This window comes from Saccostrea echinata, unplaced genomic scaffold (genome assembly GCF_033153115.1).
Source record: "Saccostrea echinata isolate AGI-Se365-2 ecotype Australia unplaced genomic scaffold, CSIRO_AGI_Sech_v1 ptg000033l, whole genome shotgun sequence".
NCBI classification, from domain to species: domain Eukaryota; kingdom Metazoa; phylum Mollusca; class Bivalvia; order Ostreida; family Ostreidae; genus Saccostrea; species Saccostrea echinata.
In genome coordinates, this window is record NW_026889782.1 from 32162699 (window position 1) to 32188077 (window position 25379).

General features: G+C 33.2%; 1 long non-coding RNA gene across 4 annotated transcripts; it reads right to left on the reverse strand.

Annotated features, from left to right (window-relative positions):
* Window positions 1-6451: 6451 nt before the first annotated feature.
* LOC133198859 (uncharacterized) lies at window positions 6452-25314 on the reverse strand. 4 transcript variants are annotated; one of them, XR_009722622.1, is made up of 6 exons: window positions 25224-25314; window positions 20834-20938; window positions 20525-20622; window positions 13102-13191; window positions 10693-10765; window positions 6452-8761 (listed from the first exon to the last, which is right to left on the reverse strand). It is a non-coding gene; the product is annotated as an uncharacterized LOC133198859 (long non-coding RNA). The 4 variants fall into 4 exon arrangements; XR_009722620.1 differs by lacking the exon at window positions 13102-13191; XR_009722623.1 differs by lacking the exons at window positions 6452-8761; window positions 13102-13191 and adding an exon at window positions 10141-10554.
* Window positions 25315-25379: the final 65 nt, after the last annotated feature.

A 25379-nucleotide genomic window follows, 5' to 3' on the forward strand; every position in this document is an offset into this window, starting at 1 on the left:
ATACAAAAAGAAGGAAAAAGTAAATTTCATCTAAGCAACTGGAGGCCAATATCACTGCTTAACATTATTTATAAAATTGGATCAGGATGCATAGTCCACAGATTAAAAAAAGTTTACCTAAAATAGTAAGGTCAGATCAAACAGGTTTTATATCCGGGAGATACATTGGAGAGAATACACGTCTTGTATATGATTTGATGCACTATACAGAATTGCATGATATTCCTGGGATTTTAGTCATGATAGATTATGAGAAAGCCTTTGACTCCGTGTCATGGACTTTTATTCAAGAAACATTGGAATTTTTTAATTTTGGACCAAGTTTTTGTAACTGGATAAAAAATTTTCAAAATAATATAGTTTCATGTGTGTCTCAGGCAGGAATTTTATCCAACTTCTTCAAGTTAGGACGGGACTGTCGACAGGGTGACCCAATTTCTCCTTATATATTTCTCTTATGACCTAGATACTGTCTATTAAAATCAGAAATAATGAGAATATTAAAGGAATTAAGATAAATGACGCAGAGTACTTAATGTCACAATATGCAGATGACACAATGATAATTCTTGATGGCTCTGAAAAATCATTGAAGGTTACAATGCTAGAATTAGAAGAATTTTATAAAATGTCAGGTCTCAAAATCAATCAATCAAAAACCCAAGTTGACTGGATTGGAAGTAAGAAATATTCTGAGGATAGACTCTGTCCAGAATTGAAATTTCAATGGACAACAAACTTTAAACTTTTAGGCATTTATTATGATGTTGACTTAGCAAAAATCACAAAACTGAACTATGACAAAAAACTGGTTAAAATTAAGACCATCATTGAGCAGTGGAAAAAAAGAAACTTAACTCCTATTGGAAGAATCACATTGATTAAATCACTACTTATATCACAGCTTAATCATTTATTTATTACTTTACCAAACCCACCTTTAGGTGTTGTAAAAGACCTAAACAAATTGATTTTTAATTTTTTATGGAAATCAAATGTAGACAAAATAAAAAGAAAAGTTGTGACTCAGAAGTATGCACAGGGAGGATTAAAAATGGTTGACATTGTGTCTTACATAACAGCTTTAAAATCTACATGGATAAGAAGAATAATTTATAACAATAAAGTGGAAAATTTTATTGGAAAATAGTGTTGACATGGATAAACTTTTAAATACCAATAAGAATATATGGCACATTTACAAGAGAATGTGCAAAATAATTTTTGGAGAGATGTTCTGAAAGCTTTTCAGGAAATTCAAGAGAAAATAGAGATAAGAAATTGGCAAGAATATGCCTGCCAACCCTTATGGTATAACAACAATTTCAAAATTGAAAATCAAACAATATTCTACAAGTCCTGGTATGTAAAGGGAATAAAATATGTATATGATCTTTTAGATGAGAATAGTAACTTCTTATCATTAGACAACATTCAACAAAATTATGATATCAAAATTAATCATTTAACTTATACAGGCATACGACAAGCAATACTTGCAAATTTAAAGAAGTATAACTTTTGTAGAAATGGATTTATTCATAAACCAGAAATTCCATGCAATATCAAAGTCTTTGTATTAACCAAAAAGGATCAAAGCCTATGTATGATATACTAAATAAATCAGTAATAAAACCTGTGGGTATGGGAAAATGGACAATTTTTTTCAACTTGACAGATACAAACTGGAAAGAAATTTATTATCTGCCTTTTATAACAACCCAAAACAGTAAATTACGATGGCTTCAATACAGAATCAATCATAATATATTGACAACCAATAGTTTTATGTTTAAAACAGGTAAAATAGACTCTAACCCATGTACATTTTGTGAAGCAGAGGAAGAAACAATATATCATTTAATTTGGCAATGTCCAGTTGTACAACAATTTCTAGATGGTTTTGTTAGACACTGTCACCAAAAAGACATTTTATTAAATCTAGATGGTAAAACTTTTATATTTGGAGATACAAGTAATACAATATCATCAAAATCTTTAAATATACTGCTTTTGTCAATGAAACAATATATCTACAGAGTTCGTTGTCAAAACCTCAGTCTCTCTGTCCATGGTTTTCTGAATGAATTCAAAATTATTGATAAGTCATTGAAATATACAGCCAGTGAATGCAATAAAATAAATGAGTTTAACACCTCCTGGCAAAAATGGCACTCCATACTTTTAGACTAACATGAATAAACCCTGTCTTTAAACTAGTTTTGCTACCTCCTCTATTTATCTGTCATCCACATTCTCTTTTAACTCATCTTCTCTCTCTCCTCTCTCTCCCCCTCTCTCCCTTTTCCTCTCTCTCTCTCTCTCTCTCCAGCTCTCTTTCTCTGTCTCTCTCTCAAAAAAAATGAATACTACAATGAAAAGATTGTGTCAATTTCATATATTTTATGTTTGTATTATAGCATTGTGGAATTCAAATAAAAAAAAAGTTGGTTATATATACATATATATGACTGCCGTCATGAGAAAAGGGCCCTTAAGGTCAAAATTTCACAAATTGACTTTTTGATGAATTTTGATAGCCTGACTCTTTCTGAATGCAAATATACGTCAATTTTTAAAATATCTCACTTTTTCAGTATTTTATGAGCATTTTAGTTAGGCCGCTCCAAAACAACGTTGACGTTACATACTGAAAACGTAACGACGTCGAGTGCGTCAAATCAAGTTTCCATACATTCTTTAAAAAACTAAAATTTTAAAATAACCTTTAGTTAATCGTTTTGACATATATAAACTTGAGATTTTTTTCTTCCAAGCAACTAGTGTGTGATTATCATGAGAAAAGTCGCATACTATTTTCATTCTATATTAGAGCAGATTTACCGGTAGTAATTTCGTAAAGGGAGGGGTGGGGTCTAGACAGAATCTATGAACGGTTTTTATATAGTCTAAATTTAATTCTTGTTGAATTCCTTACAAGGTATTCTTTTTATAATTAATACTCTAGCTCAATTTATAAAAGATATAAAACACTTGTAATATTAAAAGATCCATATAGATGTCCCAGAAGGGTACCTCGTACAAATAAAGCGGGGCATCCCCTCGCAAAAGAGCACATCGATCCCGATATAAAAAAAATATTTTCGGATATTTGCACGCATTCACTCACCCACATACACGTACATTACTTTACCCCCTAAAACTTTGTTACGAAAGGATAATAACACCTCATGTATTTTCTGTATCACCGAAAAATTCTTATGGGAAATAAATTCAGATATGCCTTGATGTGTATTTTTTTTCTTTTTAAGTTTCATTTTAAAAAAATCATAAATAATGAAAAATAATCTGTTCACTACTTTTTCATTTAACTTTTTAAAAATACTTTAATGAAAATGTTTGAATAATTTAGTTTCAATTGTTTATACAATTCAATTTCTTCGCCTGTCTTAGTTATGGAGTAGAAACATAACAAAGAGGCACATAATAATCTCAACGGATTTTTTTTTTAATGAACGTTTATTCCGTACATGAAAATTTGAATTTTTTGTCAACTTCTCACTTTTTTAAGTAAATCACACTTAATTAAAAGCGGTTATAAATGTTCCTGTACTTTTTATTATTATTATTATTATTTTGAGGCACCTGTGCCCTCGACGCTATTGCTGTATCACTTGAACACAACAATTATCCTTCATCATTTCTTAAAAGGGTCGCTAATCTTAAAAAAAAAAATAATTATGGTTTATGTATATATTGTATAGTTTGATCAAAGAGATGGTTGTACTGCTCTTGGCTCTTATATATATATATATATATATATATATATATATATATATATATATATATATATATATATATATATATATATATATACATATATATATATATAACTCTGATTTAAGGACTAGGGAGACCAGACCATTATATATGGCTTAAGGAGACAATATACAGATTTTTTAAATTTGTTTTTTTCTAAAAAGAAATACCAGATCAAAGATCTATAGAACACCATTTAGTCGACTCTTGCTTTATTTTTTCATAAAAAATGCCTCCTAAAAATATATGAAAAAAATGGTCTCCTTAATATTTTATGTTTCTCTCATATGACTTGAGGAGACCAGTGTATATTTTTTATAAATATAACTTGTGGTTTAAGTAGACCATTTTTCTTTCATAGTAATTTCACTTATTATGCATTAATTAACATATTGTTTCCAACCAGAATAGTTGCGGATGGTCATTAGTCAAGGTCAGCAGAAAGATATTTGTGCTAATGTGACTCAACATGATCAGTACAAAACTTTGAATTAAACTAAAGTCATTGCACAAGTGACTTAAATAGAGAGTAGTTGCCCCAGTGGCGCAGTGGTTAGAGTGTCTGCTCTTGAGTAGCGAAGTAAGGAGTTGATCCTTACGTCGCAGGTTCAAATCCCACTGTGGGATGGGGAGACCGGTCCTTCAGATGAGACCGTATAAATCGAGGTCCTGTGTCGCAGTAGGTGCTGGCACGAAAAAAATCCCTCGATGTTCAATGGCCGTAAGTGCCGAGTATAGGACAAAATTTGCAGATCTCCACCGGCATGTGGTGGTGTCTCCATATGAGAGAAAAAATCTTGAGAGGAATGTTAAACAACATACAATCAATCAATATATAGAGAGTATAAGCCCAGAGTAGCTTGTTCTGATATCCACATTTAACTCTCAATGCTGTCGCCCACGTGGTGCAGTGGAAAGAGCCTATGCTCTAGAGTCGTTGAGTTAGTTGATCCTTTTGTCACAAGTTTGAATCCCACTATGGGACGTAGAGACCGGTCCTTCATACAAACAGAGGTTCAGTGTCGCAGTAGATGCTGGCATGAAAAAGATCCCTCACTGCCCATTGGCCCTGAGTGCCGAGCATAGGTCATTTGCAGCTCTCCATCAGCAAGTGTTGGCATCTCCATATGAGTGAAAAATTCTCCAGAGGGACGTTAAACAACAAACAAACTCTCAATGCCCAAAATAGTTTAACCTAAAAGTGAATGCAGACATAGATTATTCTTTAGACCAAGTATAGTATACGAGGGGTTATCAAAAAGTTCGTGGACTGATGCGATAAAATTAATACTATGTAGTCTGTGTTTACAAAATTTATAAGAAACATAAAACAACAAAAGTTTAAGAAATGTTGAAAATTTTAGCTTGATACATTGATAATTTTCCGAATTATTCTAAAATAAAAAAGACATTATATGGTCACCCGGCGCAGTCGCCGTTTAGTTTCATGACGTCCGACAACGTCATAGTTTCTCAATGTCCGCTCTCTCTCTATCTCGTACACTTATTTTGATGAGATTACCTGGAGTTAAGTAAGGACTTAAACCCGTCTTGTTTTTATGACTTTACAATGTCATGAACAGCTGCTTTCAATGCATACGATATTGTAAATGGATCTGTACATAGGGAAATATCCTCACCTGATTATGCCAGAATACTTCGCTCGTTGGAGTTTAATTTCTACCAAACATGATCAACGTCACTTTTCGACGTGACTGACTTTTGACACCCTGACTACAAATCGACATTAATTGAACATCTTTCATCTCTCTGAGTCTTTTTGGGCATGTAAAAACAAGTACTCTGGATGCATTTTCTTTTTCTGTAGCCCGATTAAACATTCACTAGGTCTATACCAGTTTTTCCAGGTGCGAAACTTTATAGAATGCAGGAAAAAGAAACCCCTCCCCCCTTTTGACGTCATTTTCAAGCTCTTAATTTTTTGAACACTTCATATAAAATTTACGATAAAATTTCATACAACTTAAAGAATTGGGTAAAAATTGCAAATTTTACGGAACAATTGGTTTGTACAACATACCTGAAATAACGGGATATTTTTTATGACAAATGTTCATATCAAAACAGTTTTTCTCTGTTACACTCAGGTAGGAAAAAACGTCATATTTGAGGTTGCGCCGCCTGGACATACCATTGCTTACAAAAACATTAACAATTCATTAAAAAATAAAAAGTATGATTTATGGTTAATTCTATAGATAGAAAAGATGATGCTAACTAAATGTGTTAAAATTCATTGATGTACCTAAAGCGGTTTTAACTTTATGGCGCTAGTCCACGAACTTTTTGATACCCCTCGTACTCCATATTGTTTTGTTGAGGACACAAAGTTCACAGTGGACATCAAGTAGTTTTTCCTGCTAATTATACCCAGCTTCTTTCAAACCATATAGTCACTGAGTACATTCGCTTTCCAACTAATTGATGAAGTTCTGACCTTATGCCTATATTTGTTTAAATTCTTTCTGATTTAAGAATACATTTGACCAGTTGAAACCAAGAGTACATGTACTACATAAAATTTCAAGGTTGTGATTAAGATTCAGTAAAAGTTATGCCCCATCCAGTATAGCAATATGTGGATGCCATGTTCAATGTACATATTTGCTATCATTAAACTTGCAGAGACCATGAATCAAAATAATTCAAATGCTTAAAAATCATTTTATTTTTACTGCTAGTCAAAATACAGTCACTCAAGCATATCCTTTGTTAATTTGAAAAAAAAAATGATAGTTTAACATTTATTATTAATACCATACCAAAGCACAAGATAGTGCACTTCTTACATAATCCCATGATTCATGCTGTGATTTGACATATTTAGATGTTTCTCATTTACAGTTCAATATACATGATATACCAGTACAATGTGACACTAACCTAGTATCAGTTAAATGGATCATTATTATTCTGTTTTTAAGAAGTTTGCAGGGTAAAAAGTGAAATAAAATAAATATGTTGATACATTTATTGATTGCATGTGCTAAAAACTTTTATAAAATATCAAACATTGTATCATAACAGCTTTTACAAATTAATTCAATACATTCAAAGGTACAAAAATCAAATTATTTTCATCCACAGTTTTATCATATTCAGTTGAACAACAGCTACATCTATTTTATAAAATGTATGGTAGTTGGCACTGATGGTATATATATCCTGAGCAAAGAAAAAACATACCTAATCAAAGAATACAAAGCTCACTTCTATAAATGTTATCTACTAGTAAGGCAAAGTCTCACTCAACAAACACTCTGGTAATGTATATCACCTGGATCCAAAATCTATGCACGTTGGTCTGGGTTAATAACCCTGAAAATGTATGTTACATCCAGCATCAGAAGCAGGATACATCATCTATGTTTACTGATCACCAAAGAGTATATTGTTACTTTAAATGAACCTTCTCTAAAAAACTGGTCATTAATCCAGAAAATCTAAGTCAAATCAAGGATTGGTACCCTGAAACATTTACATGTACATACATCATCTTTGCAGGTTTGTTCAACATAGAGTTTATAATTACATGAGAATAGGACTGCTCAAAACACTTAATCTTGTGGAGTCCCCCATGTGGCGCAAAGGATAGAGTTTGTAATCTAGAGTCGCGAGTAAGGATTTAATCCTTAAGTCTCAGATTCAAATCCACTGGGGATGTGGGGACCAGTCCTTCAGATTAGACCATATAAACCGAGGTCCCGCCAAGCAGTTGATGTGGGCACAAAAAAGATCCCTTACTGCTCAAGGCCCTGAGTGCAAAGTATAGGTCAAATTTTGCAGCTCTCCACCAGCAAGTAGTGGCATCTCCATATGGATGAAAAATTCTTGAGAGGGATGTTAAACAACAAACGAACAAAAACAAAAAAAACACATGAGGAAAATGTAGATCAGGTCAAGCATCTGAAGTAAATCTGTTAATGTGCTTTAATCCATGCAAGTTTGTCCAGGTAGAGCTTAGGAATGAACCTTGCTCCTTAAATTTTAACTGGGATGACAATGCTAGGTATATAGTAAGAACTATCTAGACTGTCCAGAAAAGCTAAAAAATATTTAGCAATTTCTTACTTGCATGATTTAAAAAAATCTGCAATCTAACATTATTTCAAAAAAAAATTTCAACACATTTTCTAATTTTCAACAAATTCAATGCACTATGAGACGATTTAACATTTCTTAACCACATACACTGTACTTAAAGTGCAATATACATGCATTATACTGTATGTTAAATCTTTACAGTTTTCTTCAAGTACTCTAATAGTATATGAAATATGAAGATTACCAACAGTGATCAAGCTTTAAAGTCCATTGAAACAATACATAATTAGAGCAGAGCAAACACTGACCTCTAAAAACACCAGGTGCAATGGAGGAGAAAGCATTTCCTGCCATGTGCTCCTTGACATGATTGGGCAAATGGAAAAATCCGCAAACAGTTCAGTGTAAACAATTTTGATGAAAAACATTAGTCAACATTCAACTTAATGATCGATTGAATTTGCTATAACAATTAATTTACACGTAAGTGTACACACATGTATGCATACTAGATGAATTATTTCACAATATCCAAAATTGGACAATAATAGTTTCTAATCTAGCTAGACAACAGGAAATTTTCATTATTACTTAAATTACATGAAACTATTGAAGTCTGTGAGCTACAAATTATATCTAAAAATCATACACATTTTAACAAGTGTTTACAGTTTAGTGTATTTATTATATACAAATGATGACTTGGTAATTATGACATACGAGTAAAGTCCACAGATTGACTTCCAGATTTCAGCTCAAAGGCTTGAAGATTTTTAGTGGCTCTTTCATCATTTTTTTTTCACTGAATATTTTCATTTTTATTTTCAAGACACTGTTTTTGTTGAGGTCTTTTAGCAGTTTGATGCAATCCAAGAACTCCAAGGGCAATTTAAGAACTCATGAATTTCTTTCTTACCTGGAAAAAATAAAAATTTAAAAGTTTAAAATATATTCAACTTACATGAAGAAAACTAGTGATAATGTAATAGACCTTTCAGATGTTCCAAAGCAGCTACATGTATCTAATTAAAAAATATAAAGTTTGAAGTATTTAGAGTCACCTGTGTTCTGAACAAGGGATATGTGTATTTGACAGACAGATGAATGAATAGACTGATCACTATAGAGCACCTTAGTCTTTTTTCAATAATCTTTATATTAGTGAAAATCAAATAGGAACTAGAGTGTTTCAAGGAATGTATATGTCACCTGCTAGGTATCGTCATTAAAGAGGTAAATAAATCTAAGAGTGGTCAGCTATTAATTTAATATTAGCATGGAGGTTCATGCATTTGCCTGCAAGGGAAAAAAAGGATCCAAAAGTAAAAGACTGGGATAGAATCTGGCAATCAAAGAAAATATGGTTCCCCAGTCCTCAAATGAATAATTTAATTGAAATTATGAGGAATAACTATTTATCATTTTATTAATACACATGTAGGTGCTTCCAACAATCCTCGGAGGAAAGGAATTTCAGACTGTCTTTACTTTAATTGTCACTTTGTCAGTCAACACGATTCATTGTGGAATACTGATCCCAATGTATTTTCATAGTATTTAAATATAAGTTTGTGTGGTAACTGAATTTCATACAGTTTCAAAGTATAGTATCATGAGCTCAAAAACATATATAAATGCTAATTATCAAAACCCTGCCTCTCAAAATTTTGGAGATATAAGGTGTGACAGACGGACAGACAGACACCAGGTAAAGTGATCTCTAAGTGTCGTTCTGCTCTGCAGTTGACACAAAAATGAAAGTTAGTCAATTTTTGACCATGTATATCACTTCAGTGATGAAAGGAATGCTGAAGTGGTAAGTCTATCCTAATTATTTGAAAATACGGCAACCCCATTGGTCAGAATATAATACATATGCTATCCAGCCTTAATTTCATTGGCATAAAGCAGCACAAAACACGATTTGATTGGATGGTGCAACTTGTTTTTCTAGGGGGCACTGTTGCAACCCTGGAAAAGAAAACAGGACTGGGGCTTGCCCCTAGGGGGCACTTACTGACCGGAAGTAAACAAACAAGAGAAATAGCAATACACTAGAAATATGTCCATAGGACATGTATGCCCGCCGAGTGTATAGTAATGCAACATGAAATTTTGTGTTAGTATATGAAGTTTGATGAGAATATCTTGAAAAGTTTCTTTAAAATTGAAATTGAACTCTAAAAAAAATGGATGTAGATGATAAATTCTCACCAAATTATGTATAGATGCATAGCCTTAGATATCAATATTTTAAATGGTTTTAAAACCATGCAAAATGCAAATTGAAGGAAAGTGAGGTCAAGGTCACAGGAAAGGTCAAAAGTTTTTGAAATAGTTGAATAGGTCTTACTAATTATATATGTATCAGCATATTAAGTTTGATAAAAAATATCTTGAATGATTTCTTTAAAACTGAGCTAGTCACAAGCTTGGCGCCATGGTTAGAGCGTCTGCTCTAGAGTCGCGAAGTAAGGAGTTGATCCTTATGTCGCAGGTTTGAATCTCACTGTGGGACATGGAGACCAGTCCTTCGGATGAGACCTTATAAACCAAGGTCCCGTGTCACAGTAGGTGCTGGCATGAAAAAGACCCCTCACTGCTCAATGGCCATGAGTGCAGAATATAGGACAGAATTTGCAGCTTTCCACTGGCAAGTGGTGGTGTCTCCATATGAGTGTAAAATTCTCGAGAGGGACTGCAGATTACCTGTAATGATTGACCAAAATCCCTACTAGGCTTTAAACTCTTCATTCTTGACCTGTATTTCGTCAAATAAGATTTTTCCAGTTAATTAAGGTAAAATTACTAATTGTTAAAACTGTAAATAATTTTTTTTTTTTTTACCTGAGCCAGACTTTTACTTTTCTTAAAAGTGTCTGTATTTGACTGTTGGTTCCACCTATCTCAAGAAAATGATCTGTAAAAGTAAATGTTAGAAATCATAATCTGTTCTCTATCTACTATAATCATGAGAAAAGGTGTTGAAAATTAACAGATGGAGATAAAATCAGCAGTCATATTAAAGGCTTTTTTCAATAATCAATTTATTAGTGAAAATCATAAAAGTATTAGGCAAAAAGGAAAAATAAATGTTGTCATTAATTAACCTTGCATATCTCTACAATTTTCTGATAAGAAAATTATACCCAATAGATGCAATATAATCACCCTTTGCCTGCCCCTAAATTAAATTATGAAATTTTGATAGATTTTGATCTAGTAAGCAATTATTTAAAAAAAGGTTCTTTTAGAGGTGCCTAGGGTCGAAATTCATAGAAAAAAAACTACAAAAAACGTGAAAACCTATTTCTATCATACTGGTTTATATTTATTACAAATGTCCTCATAGTCAGCATAGCCCAGAACGATAGACCGCAGACTCTCACCATGAACATTTTTAGTGTCCTGGTTCAAAACCATTTGTTGGCACTTTTATATTTTTTCAAACTTTTTACCTGTATAAACACTAAAGAACGAGTGCACTTATGGGCCCCGGTAAAATGTGAAAAAATGAAGGATTAAATTAAGCATAATTTTCCATCTCAGATCATTAATTGATATCTAAACCATAAGATTCAACAAATTTTATCGCTGAAATTCATGAATATACAAAGAGCAAAGCCATATAATGTGGTAGGGGTCAGCCGACATTCGTGATTTTCTATAGTAAATCGAGGACGGTCATTCATTTCAAAGCTTTTGTTTATTGTCAGCCTAACATTGTACAAACTTGAGCGATTGACAAAAAATGCATTATACATTTATAAAACTTGTGTGAAAGTAGGAAATTTGTACATGATTAGGCTTGTACTTAAAATATTAAAAATGTATGAAAAGTTCAATGTTTTTCCTATAACAAGCAAGAGCTATTTACCTGTATGACCTATGTTGAACCCACCCGTGGAATAAATTATTTAAAATACTGGTAGTCACGTGAGTTCTAACCAGGTAAACATTCCTCAAAGATTCTCACTGTAAAACATAACCACGTTTTGTATCATTATATCGAAGTCAAGCCGCATAGAGAAGTTTCTATGTATTTGGTTTTAGGAACACGGGATGGTTAGGAGAGTTTAGTGTCGTTAAAATGTCATCATAAATAAAAGTGTCAAACATTTTTAACATTCATGCAAGACAATGGTACTGGTATTGAAAGCCACCTATATACACTTCTTTTCATTTTAAAATTTAAAGGAACTAATGTTAATACTTACTGTATTATTTCAAATGCAAGCATGCAAATTTCTTAGTTTGATCACTAATGAATACAGGTATCTATATAACTTCATTCGATTTTTTTCTCGGGTAAAATTGCACAAAAACACGCCTGTCAATGATCCACCATCAGATTGTTCAAGTGTCTGATTTAAATGTCTCCTCCCCTTGATTTAAATAAATGAAACTCAAAATAGGTTCGGTACGACTTTTCCGGATTTGGGGTATCTATAGGTATTTAAAAAACTTCATTTGTTTCAAATCCATGCTGATTTAGGTGATGTTTTAATGTGATTTTAATTACAAATGTCCACTTGTGTTTAACTATTACCAAAAGAGAACAATTTGGTAATACATTCTAAAGTAATATGGCACTGAAAAAGGGCCCATTAAGCATTGCTTAAGTGCACTTGTCCTTTGATTTTTTAATACAAGCTTTTGCATTTTACTTAATATATTTACTTCCTTAAATGCATGTTTGGTGTTGATATAAAAGACATCTATGGAAATGCAGATCATAAATTCTCTTTAACTAAACGCAATCAACCGGAACTAAACCTCATTGTAAGCACACTTTGTTCGAGGACATGAATCATTCACTTTGTGTTACTCGATACTGCAGGTGTCATGAAAAAAAAATCATGCCGAGCAATAATTGCTGTGTTTGCCTTTCAAGAATATAATGACGTGTAATAGTACTGTTGTGCCAGTGGGAGAGATACTGTTCTATGCAGAGTAGATGCAGTTCATTCCTTGGGAAAAATGTGTGCATTGGCGATATGTTATGCTAAAAATGCATGAGGGTTTTCAGATAAGAAAAGAATGTGGTAAGGTCAGTTAAGGTTTTATGTCCCATTGCCATTACTCAGTCAGACATCAAGAATGACCCTCAAACAAGGGATGTATCATTCTGTAAATACTGAGGTAGGATCACATGAACACACAGTTGAGTAGAATGAAATATATCGAGATAACAATCAGTATTCAAGCTCAAAAGCCCATCAAAAAATACAAAATAGGAGCAGAGCAAATACGGACCTCCAAAACATCAGAGGTGGGATCAGGTGCCATGGAGGAGTGAGCATCCCCTGCAGACCAGTCACACCCGCTGTGTGCTCCTTGTCACGACTGGGAAACAATAGAAAAATCCATACACAATTCAGTGTGTAAATAATGGCCTAACAGTAAGTATGAAAAACGTCAGTCAGCATTTTACTTAATGATAAATTGTATTTGCTGACAAGGTCATTGTATCGACCATAGAACTTACAAAATGATGACTTTAAACAAGACTGCTGATATTCTTGTTTCAGCAATTTGTTTGTCAATAACTTACCTCCTTTTAAAAATTGTTCATACATAGAGGATGCTCTTGCGTATCGAATCAACTGAGAGATATAAACCCCATATGCAGGTGATGAAGGTATATTGCTGAGTAAGTAAGGGAAGTTGACGATTGAAAAGTTAAAGTCATCGCGTTTATCATAAAGCTTGGTTGTTAGATTACCATTAATGTAGAACTAAAGCAATACATGAGAAACAAGAAACTACACACATGTGACCTAAAGTCAGTGAGCGGAACATATATCGGTAAGCTTTTTCTAAAGACTGAAACCAATATTTGTCCTATAGGTCATCTCATATTTTTCACTAGAAGTGTTCCTTTGGTATACTATATTTTACTTAATTTCTATAGACTTACTATATCCTGAAAAAAAAAGGAAAACAGGAACTACCTGTTTAAATGACCCCGACCACCGAGGTTAATCTAAAGCTTGTCCCTGCCTACCTGAAAAACAGACTGCCTCGGGCAGTCAGTAATTTCCAACTCTGGTTATGAGATGCTAAATGTTTAATATTTACAATTAAATGCTTATATTTACATTTTTAAATTCATGATAGATTGAGAAAGTCGATAAAATCACTTCTATATTATGTCTGTATACTGTATAGGGGGAAAATAACTCGCGGTGTTAATATTCGCTATATTTACGGTGTGAATAAATCCGTGAATTCAAGAAACAGTGAATAAGTTTTCAATAACCTACATGTTATATTTGGAAATTTGAGCATAGACTACGATAGGTAAATATACGTGCAGTGCATTTCAGTTATTACGAGTAGTACTTGTCATTCAATTATTTTAATTATCACGCTTGACATTAATTTAGATCACCCAGCAGATAATAACCTGTACTTGTAAAAAAAAAAAAAAACTGTTTTAATAGCCAACGCTACATGTTTCATCAATCAAAACACTAGGGTCATGGGTTTTGAATACCCGTACGTAACTATATGTTACGACGTGTATTTGTTACCTGCATTATCATGTTTTTATCAACATTTTGGTTTTAAAAAATCATTCAAATAACTATCGAACTTGCTGATTTATATATAAATCTACCATTGTTCGTGAAGTGAATACATAACGCTGATTAATGCCTTCTAGCTATGCTATGGATTAAACGGATATAGACATTGAAGGGAGGTACATGTAACCTTAGTTATATACCGATTCCGCGAATTCAACAAACCGCGATCGTTTCAGAGGAGAGAAAAACATGAAAATTACAACCCCTGAAATTAATCCCCTATACAGTACTTCAACCGAGAAATTAGTTGAAACTGGTTCCAGAAAAGAAGCTGAAAATGTTCAATAGTTTACAGACAATACTTGACACATGATGACTGAACAAGAACAGATAGCAATAAGGAATTTAAATTACTCAGATGAATTATAACCTGTTCAATCTTAGATCCATCTTTTTTCGAATACGAGGGTTGATCCAAAAGTTCATGGAATTTAATTATTTTTTAAAATTTTATTGTGATTTGATGAAAGCAAACAATAGGCATATTTATAATATAGAGTCATTATGCAACAATACTGGAAAATTTCACCATGTTCCAATTACCAATAAGGTCACATGAGCTTTCTGAACACTGATAGTTGTAAAATGCGGGGGAGACTTTGGCGTAACGTCAAGTTAAGTATGTCATGTCATGTTATAGGAGCATCTCACCCTCATGTTCAATTCAACTAAGTAATTCTACAGAATATTCTGCCTTTTTCTCCTTTTTCTCTCTCAAGAAAAGCCTGGGTATCCACCAATCGACTTATCTTTATATTACACTCATATTTCAAAAATACTCCCCATCTTTCCATATGATGTTCCAATTTCAGTAGCAAAGTCAAGCACAGTACGTCAGCGGTCAACATCCATCAGCCCTTAATTTGTCTACTAGAAAAACAGACCCTCCAAAAGCAGCCACACCTTTAATCAACCTCCATGGAAGTTCTATTGTTCTTAAATTTCTCACGCCACTGGAAAATCACTTGCTAAATGCATTTTTCTCCAGCCTGTATCAGTAGTATACCCCTTTAAGTCAGAGTGTTCCTAAGATTTTAACAAAACTTATAACTTGACTGAAATGCGACGTTCTCTAACAATTAAAAGATGAACAAGAAATCATCAACTAATAATCTAAATATCAAGTTAAATCAGTAAAACTCTCACAGACAGGTATATAAGTGGTCAAGCAATCGTAATAATGACAAAATTCTCATTTTATTTGCCACTTAGCGCAGGTTTTTTCTTATATCACGTATTAAGAATTAAAATGATAATGAACGAGTAAATGTCTCCCCTGCATTTTAAAACATCCTTTGCTATGGCAACTGCCATAGAGTTACTATCATTAATATTTAAAATAATTTTTTATTAAAAAAATTCAACAAGTGTCTATATTCTTATTTGTAATTTTCAACCACTTTCACTAATAAATAAATAAAATAAGAAGAAATTCCATGAACTTTCGGATCAATCCTCGTACATGTCAGTCATTAAATTTATATAATACACAGTATGCATAAGGGAGACCAAATGTATTATTACTGCATTAAGGAGACCAACTACTATCCATATGTAAATCAGTATTCAACCACTTTCACTAATAAAAAAATAAAATATGAAGAAATTCCATGAGCATTTGGATCAACCCTCATACATGTCAGTCATTAAATTTACATAATATACAGTATGCATAAGGGAGACCAAATGTATTATTACTGCATTAAGGAGACCAACTACTCTCCACATGTAAATCAGTATTCAACCGCTTTCACTAATAAATAAAAAAAAATATGAAGAAATTAGTGATGAGACATCAGTTAATTTTCATAATCGATCATTGGTTGGAATCGGTTACTGCTTCTGATGCGATTTCACCGATTATAATCGGATTTCTTCATAGTTTTGTATACAAAAAGCAGACTATTACAATAATTTCATTTATTTCTTTAACATGAATATATAAAATACATAATATATTATTTTCTTTGTTGTTTTGCTTCTTTTACACTTTCTAGACCTAAAAATATTTACAGTGGACACCCAACATGGCTGCCTAGCGGCAGAAAACAAACTTCAAAAAGTTGTGGGGGGAATTGATCACTCTATATTTAAGGTAATAAAATGTTGACTAAGTTGCATATTTTATATCTCAAATAAAAGATACAATTAATATTTTTTGAATAAAAAGAATCAGCTGATTGATCACACCAAAGAGCAAACACAGATTTGGCAGAAAAAAATTCACCCGGGGGTAAATTGAATGGGTCGGTCGGGTTATTACAGGAAACAAAAATAATTTTTTTTAGGCCCTATATATGCATCTTCGATTCTTAATCACCTCTGCTTCATGCTAGTTGGCTAGTATCAGATGCAGATTCCATTTTCTTTCATTAAGAAGAAATAAATTTTAAACCAGAAATAGATAATTCCGGAATGTATTGTATTAGAAGTATGTTTCCCATGATCGATTATGAAAAACTATAATCGATCATCGGAATCGGTAGCATTTTTTTGTCGACAATCGATGTTTTCTGATTATTGGTACAACACTAGAAGAAATTCCATGAACTTTTGGATCAACCCTCGTACATGTCAGTCATTAAATTTATATGATATACAGTATGCATAAGGGACACCAAATGTATTATTACTGCATTAAGGAGACCAACTACTATCCACATGTAAATCAGTATTCAACCTCTTTCACTAATAAATAAATAAAATATGAAGAAATTCCATGAACTTTTGGATCAACCCTCGTACATGTCAGTCATAAAATTTATATAATATACAGTATGCAAAAGGGAGACCAAATGTATTATTACTGCATTAAGGAGACCAACTACTCTCCACATGTAAATCAGTATTCAAAACTTGAGATTTTAATACCCTATTAATTTACATGTTTAGTTACATGAACTAAATCTATTTACCTTTGTCATAACGCAAGAATTGTTTTACATTCAGCCAACTTTAACATTACACATGCATACAGTGTATGCCATGCATTAGGAAGACCAGATGCATTATTTCAACATTAAAGAAACCAACTACAATGGAACAATTAGACAGTATTCCAAAATGTTCATTCCAATACCATAGTAATTTCCCTTAATTTGTTTGTATTTAGATGACTTAAATCAATTTATCTCAGCCAGAATTGGAACAAAAAAACTAATCATAAAAGTGGCCAAACACATGAACAGACAGATGGACATGATGATTCCTATGCTTATATACACCCAAAGTTGCCAAAGTAGAGCAGATGCAGTGGTTAGAGCGTCTACTCTAGAGTCGCAGAGAAAGAAGCTGATCCTTACATCGCGAGTTTGAATCCCACTGTGAGACATGGAGACCTGTTCTTCAGATGAGACAGAGGTATTAACCGAGGTCCCATGTCGCAGTAGGTGCTGGTACAGTCCCTGAAACGTTCTACTTTCCCATTTTTCCGTTCGCTCACCGTTCGTTCACCGTTCGTTCAGCGTGCGTTCACCGTTCGTTCAGCGTGCGTTCACCGTTCGCTCTCCGTTCACAGTTTTGCGTTCACCGTTCACCGTGCGCTCGCGTTCACCGTTCACAAAGCGTTCAGCGTTCGCTCTTCGTTCCGTTTAATTTGCGTTCACCTTGCGTTCAGCGTTCACCTATCGTTCAGTTTTCATTGTCATTCGGAACTCCGAAGTGAAAGGACTTATCTTTTTGTAGTTTAGGAGTTACAGGTTTTTTTTAAATTTATTAACTAACATATCGTGTTTGAAGAATCATTATTTCATGAGGAAAAATATCTACAATATATATTTTTATTATTCTAACTTAGCTGTTAGGTTATTTATTAAATTACTCTGGAAAATAAATATTGTTACAAGAACATTCTGTACCTATGTAGAACGATGCTGAAATATTAAATTTAACTAAGGGCAATGTGCAAATACTTCAAACACTGCAACATTTTTGTTGTTTTGTTAAAGACGACAAATCGTTAATGGAGATATAATTATTCAAGTCAAATAATTACGCAGCAAAATTACGAAAATATTTATTTCTACTACGTTTTTTTTTTCAATTACAACAGAAAATATAATAGAACTAGTTCTGAGAGTTATACATAGTACTGCGGATATCCTGTTAATTTATTATCTTTAGAACGAATTAAAATGATAGTGTGGTTAAAGGAAATATTTATTTAAAACGTAATGCACTACAGAATTTCTCTACTGTAATATGTAAAGTCTATAGTTATAGAGAAAAAAATCCTTCTTCATCGTAACTTTATATGTTTGCCATTCGATATGATTAATACCCCCCCCCCCTTTTCCCCCTAAATCGGTGACTTAGTCAGTACCGTATTTCCAGAATATTTTAATTAACATTTAAAAAGAAAAAGCTACAGTCTTTTTTAGAACAAATATTTCAGTCTCAAAACAAACATGCATTTAAAAGAGTCACAAAACAATAGTAGATCAAAATGTACACGTGTCGGCGGTGGTATTTGAAATTGGCAGAGAGTATGTTTCACATTCAAGTGTTAATGCCCAATGTATTTTACTAATTTATTATTCAAATGTTGGAATCAAATCTAGAAATGATAAAAATATATGTTATAACTTGTTGGAAATACTCGCACTTCGTCTTCGATGTGACGAAACTTTCACACCTGCACAGTGTCGAATGATTTTGATTGACAGGACAAGCACGTGGACTTCGTGTGAACTTGAAGCAGGAAAATAAAAACGAGTATGACTGTCAAACAAATGGATATGATTTGTTGATAAAAAAAAAAGTTACTTTCACTGTCTGATATATTTAGAAAAAAAATTCAAAGTTTTTGTTTGATATAGGTACAAAACATTTGGTGAAGCCTGAAAGGAGGGGGGGGGGGGCTAAAACTGAATAGTACTCTCTCTCTCTCTCTCTCTCTCTCTCTCTCTCTCTCTTATTTGTCTGTTTAATAAAAACTATAACACCATATTACTTAAATATCATGTTCTGAAAATTGAATTTATAACATTATATGAATATGTATCTTTGTATCATCTTGTCCGAGTACATGTATAATCATGGCCATCTAGAGATACATGTAGACGTCTGCTCAATAAATCATAATGAAAAATAGAAATGACACATAATATATTATTGCATTAAAAATCTAAAATACGAGCGTATAAATGTAATTAATTTTTTTTTCATTACTTTACACGAAATCGTCTTGACACGGAGATATATATATGAATATAAGTTACAACCGCTTTAATTCATTCTATAAATCATAAGTTTTCTCTGATTTGTTATCAAATAAGAATAAACATTTTAATTTTCCAACTAAAAACAATATCTTTTATACTTCAGCGTTCGGCAACAATTGCAATGTTTTAATGCGATAAAAATCGTGTGATTAAAAACTTGATGTGCATGTATCGTCTTTCTTAGGACAATTTTGGAGAATTTATTTTATTGACTTATTTATTCATTCATTAATTTGTTTAATTATTTATTATTATTATTTATTTATTTTTTTTTTTTTGGCACCTGACATTATAATACAATAAAATAGTTTCGATGCAAGGAAAAGATCAGAGGCATTCCGAATATATCGTTCATCTTGCGTTCACCGTTCGTTCACCGTTCACTTTGCGTTCGCGTTTGCGCTCCGTTCGCGTTCTGCGTTCGCTCACCGTTCAGCGTTCACACATCGTTCACCAAGTTGCGTTCAGCGTTCACACATCGTTCACTCACCGTTCGCTCTGCGTTCGTTCAGCGTTCGTTCACCGTTCGTTCAGCGTTCGCTCACCGTTCAAGTGGGAAAGTAGAACGTTTCAGGGACTGTACGATAAAGATCCCTCACTGCTCAATGGCCGTAAGTGCTGAGTATAGGACAAAATTTTGCAGCTCTCCACCGACAAGTGATGGCGTCTCCATATGAGTGAAAAATTCTCAAGAGGGACGTTAAACAACAAACGCTATACACCCAAAACTTTGTTTGCAGAAGATTTTGTGATACATGCTTTACAAGTATACATATTGTTCATAAGGGAATAAAAATGCTATAATATATCATTAAGGAAAGCAACTGAAATTAAATGTGCACTTCTAATTGAACTAAACAACATTACCCTTTGTCAGAATGTAGATTTATAAACAGGAAGGCTGTTTTTCTTCATTTTTTCCATGTCAGATTCAGACTGTTCTTGAAAAAATTCTGGCATACACCCTGTAAAAGTGAACAGTGCAGATAATAAAGAGCTTCTAAATAAACTGCATTATATTTAAATGATCCACTTAAAAGGGATAACAAATGCATTTAACTCCATCAAGGAGACCAACTGATATCCATATATATAAATCAGTACATGTATTTTAATTGTGATATTTTAATATCCTAGTAATTTACATGTTTAGTTTCATGAAATAACTCTATTTACCTTTGTCCAATGACCAATGAGCACAAGCACTGATTTTTCCTCTTTTTTCTTAACGGAATCACCAGGGCCAGTCTGCGGTCCATATGATTCTGGCATATGTACACTCTGTAAAATGCATATTTGTACCATGTACAGGCATATGAACAATATTTCTATACTACATACATGCATCATTAAACTTAATAATCTTTTTTTTCCAAAATTCATTATTCATATTGTTTTGCTGTTAGCAAAATTCAACAAAAACTATACCGTATATATACTTGCCTATAAGTTGGTCCACCTATAAGTCAGTTGTATTTTTTGAGGTTATTTTGGAGGGATTTGCTATTGACCCGCTTATAAATCGGTACAACTTTTTGCCAGAATCAATTGACAATTTCAAATCAATGCTCTGATGTTTTAACCTGGTTTCAAAATACTAATCTTTTTATGACTCACCTATAAGCTGGACATAGAGTATATACAGTACCTGCATTATACATGCATTAGGAAGACCAAATGCATTATTGCAATATTAAAGAGACCATTGTGGTAAATGAAATCAATGTATGAATTGTATTCAAAACTGCGGGTGTACTAATTTGTCTGAAGTATATCATGATATAATGTGATACACAAAGACTTTAACAGGATATGTACATATACCCACATGCCTAAATGTAACAACAGGAATTATCGTTCTACAATAATTTATTGAAATTGCCAATATGAATAAACAAAAGCAAACTTTGTTTCAATTGTATGAACTTTAAGTTTTCTTTTTACACCACGGTCAGATAATCTAACTATCCCCCCTGGTTGGCTACCGGGTCCTTCGTTAGACTGCCTTATCGGACATGATATTTACTGAAGATTTGATTTTTGGTACTGACTTTTATACTCAAAATAATGTCTTTAATTGTTTAATTTCTTGAGTTCAATATCACTTTGATGTGTTCAGTGTTTACTTTGATATGTAATGATGTGTATAAGCGTGTATTTTCGATAATTTAAACTTCTAGTACAGTAATCGTCCCCAAGCCGCTGTTTCATTATCGTGTCATAGTATCTCTGAGAGTGCATTTTATTAACACCTCCAAATCACCTGGCCTGCATAATTAAATTTAACTACCAAAAACAACAGCTTGGGACTAATAAGGTGTGATTATCAGCAATGGTCCCATGAAGCCTGTGCTAGACCTAATGGAAACGTTCAACAGACCGTAAAATTAGCATAATGGGATTATTGTGTACTAAGGTGTGAATTCAGCGGAGCAAGAATTTGTTGGACTTCGAGATAACGCATGTGTTTATAGCACTTGGGACCGTAAATCTACTTCGAGATAAGCGAGGTATTTGAGATTTCCGTGTTCGAGATACCGGGGTTTTTTAAAATCATAAATATAATAAAAATGGCCGGGACCGTTGATTCACTTCGAGATATCCGTGGTATTCGACATACCGGTGTTCGAGATACCGAAGTTTACCTGTATATCGATACATATCTAGATTAATGAATATATCGTATCAAAAACAAGAGGCCCATGGGCCACAACGCTCACCTGAGCACATTGGCTAGGAAAAAGCACAAATCACTTCAGTATTGAAAAGTTTAAAGGGGAGGGGGCTTGGATTTTGAACTACCTGAGGAAGCTTCCATATCAATATAACAAATGGCTTTACTGTTCTTGAGCAGAAGATTTTTAAAGATTTTTTTCCTATATATTCCCTTGTTAGAAATTTGATCCCCCATTGTGGACCCTCCCTAACCCCCACCCCCCCCCCCCCCATCATTTGAACAAACTTGAATCTACACTACCTGAGGATGCTTCCATATCAATATGACTAAACATGGCTTTTCTGTTGATGAAAAGATTTTTTCCTATATATTCCTATGTAAAAATTTGATCCCACGTTGTGGCCCCACCCTACCCCTGGGGTTTATGATTTGAACAAACTTGAATCTACACTACCTGAAGATGCTTCCATATCAATATGACAAAACATGGCTTTGCTATTCCTGAGAAAAAGATTTTTCAAGTTTTTTCCCCTATATATTCCTATGGAAAACCATGATCCCCCATTGTGGCCACACCCTACCCCCAGGGGTCATGATTTGAACACAAACTTGAATCTACACTACCTGAGGAAGCTTCCATATCAATATGACAAAACATGGCTTTGCTGTTCCTGAGAAGAAGATTTTTCAAGTTTTTTCCCCTATATATTCTTATGTAAAACTATGATCCCCCATTGTGGCCCCACCCTACCCCCAGGGGTCATGATTTGAAAAAACTTGAATCTACACTACCTGAGGAAGCTTCCATATCAGTATGACAAAACATGACTTTGCTGTTCTTGAGAAGAAGATTTTTAAAGTTTTTTCCTATGTATTCCTATGTAAAACTTTGATCCTCAATTGTGGCACCACCCTTACCCTGGGGGTCATGATTTGAACAAAGTTAAATCTACACTATCTGAGAATGCTTCCATATCAATATGACTTAACAAGGCTTTGCTGTTCTTGAGAAGAAGATTTTTCAATTTTTTTTTCTGTATATTCCTATGTAAAACTTTGATCGCCCCTTGTGGCCCCACCCTACCCCGAGGGGTCATGATTTGATACAAACTTGAATCTTCACTACCTGAGGATGAATCCACATCAATATGACTAATTGTGACTTTGTTGTTCTTGAGAAGATTTTTCAAGATTTTTTTCTACATATTTCTATGTAAAATTTTGATCCCCCATTGTGGCCCCACCCTACCCCTGGGGGTCATGATTTGTACAAAATTTAATCTACACTACCTGAGAATGATTCCATATCAATATGACTAATTGTGGCTTTGTTGTTCTTGAGAGAAAGGTTTTTAAAGATTTTTTTCTATAAATTCCTATGTAAAATTTTGATCCCCCATTGTGCCCCCCCCCCCGGGGGGGGTCATGATTTTGTACAAACTTGAATCTACACTACCTGAGGATGCTTCCATATAAATTATGACTAATTGTGGCTTTGTTGTTTTTAAGAAAAACAATTTCAAGATTTGTCCTACATATTTCTATGTAAAACTTTGATCCCCCATTGTGGCCCCACCCTACCCCTGGGGGTCATGATTTGAACAAACTTGAATCCGCACTACCTGAGGATAATTCCATATCAATATGCCTAATTGTGGCTTTGTTGTTCTTGAGAAAAAGATTTTTAAAGATTTTTCTATATATTCCTATGTAAAACTATGATCCCGCCTTGTGGCCCCATCCTACCCCTGGGGGTCATGATTTGAACAAACTTGAATCTACACTACCTGAGGATGATTCCATATCAATATGACTAATCGTGGCTTTGTTGTTCTTGAGGAGAAGATTTTTAAAGATTTATTCCTATATATTCCTATGTAAAACTTTGATCCCCCATTGTGGCTCCTCCCTACCCCAGGGGGTCATGATTTGAACAAACTTGAATCTTCACTATGTAATGAAGGTTTCACCTAAGTTTCAACTTTTACAGCCCAGTGGTTCTTGAGAAGAAGATTTTTAAAAGATACTACTAAATTTTCACTAATTCTTAATTATCTCCCCTTGAAAGAGGGTGTGGCCCTTCATTTGAACAAACTTGAATCCCCTTTACCCAAGGATGCTTTGTGGCAAGATTGGTTGAAATTGGCACAGTGGTTCTTGAGAAGAAGATGAAAATGTGAAAAGTTTACAACAACAACAACAAAGACGACAACGACGACAGACAACGGACAAATTTTGATCAGAAAAGCTCACTTGAGCCTTTGGCTCAGGTGAGCTAAAAATAACTTAATTCCAATACATTTTGGGCAGGCAGTTTTTTTATGTAATTCTGTGAAAAACTTGGGAATTTCAATCACCAAAGATTATATTTACTGGTAATTGTTTTGAATTAAAACTGATCAAAAATGATATAATCATTAAGGAGGTAGCACATCTTAAATGATTATTACAAAATCATAAAAATACATAGACAACTTTACTTAACATGTTGATTTTACAGTCAAGAAAAGTTTGAATTTGAAGTGTAATTTTTAAAGACGGTGAGACAAAAAATTAAAAATGAGTAAAAAAACAATTATTATTTTTATAAAATTCATGCATAATGATTTATAAGACCTTTTTGACAGAATTGTTAAAGAATTCAATATATTGCTTATCGCATTAAAAAATGTCTTTTTTTTTTTTTTTGCTCAATACACAGCCCTAGCAAAAATGATATACAACAAGGACTTCGATTGGATTATTAACATTCATTCGATTGATCATAATTATTAACTGTTATTGCACTTTCATTTTCAAAATGTTGTTAGGTACATTGTTTGTTCACTCTTTTGCATTGATATTATAATTTATAAAAGAGTATTTTAGCAGAAAAAATTATCAATTTACCTTTCTTGGAATAAACACATGTTGACCCTTGAGCTGAGATTTTCTCTCTTTCCATAGATTTGTTACACTGGGGTCCACATGATTCTAGCGAGACCCTGTAAAAAAAGACTTAACTATGGAAAAGCATGAAGAATATATGCCTATTATACATATCTT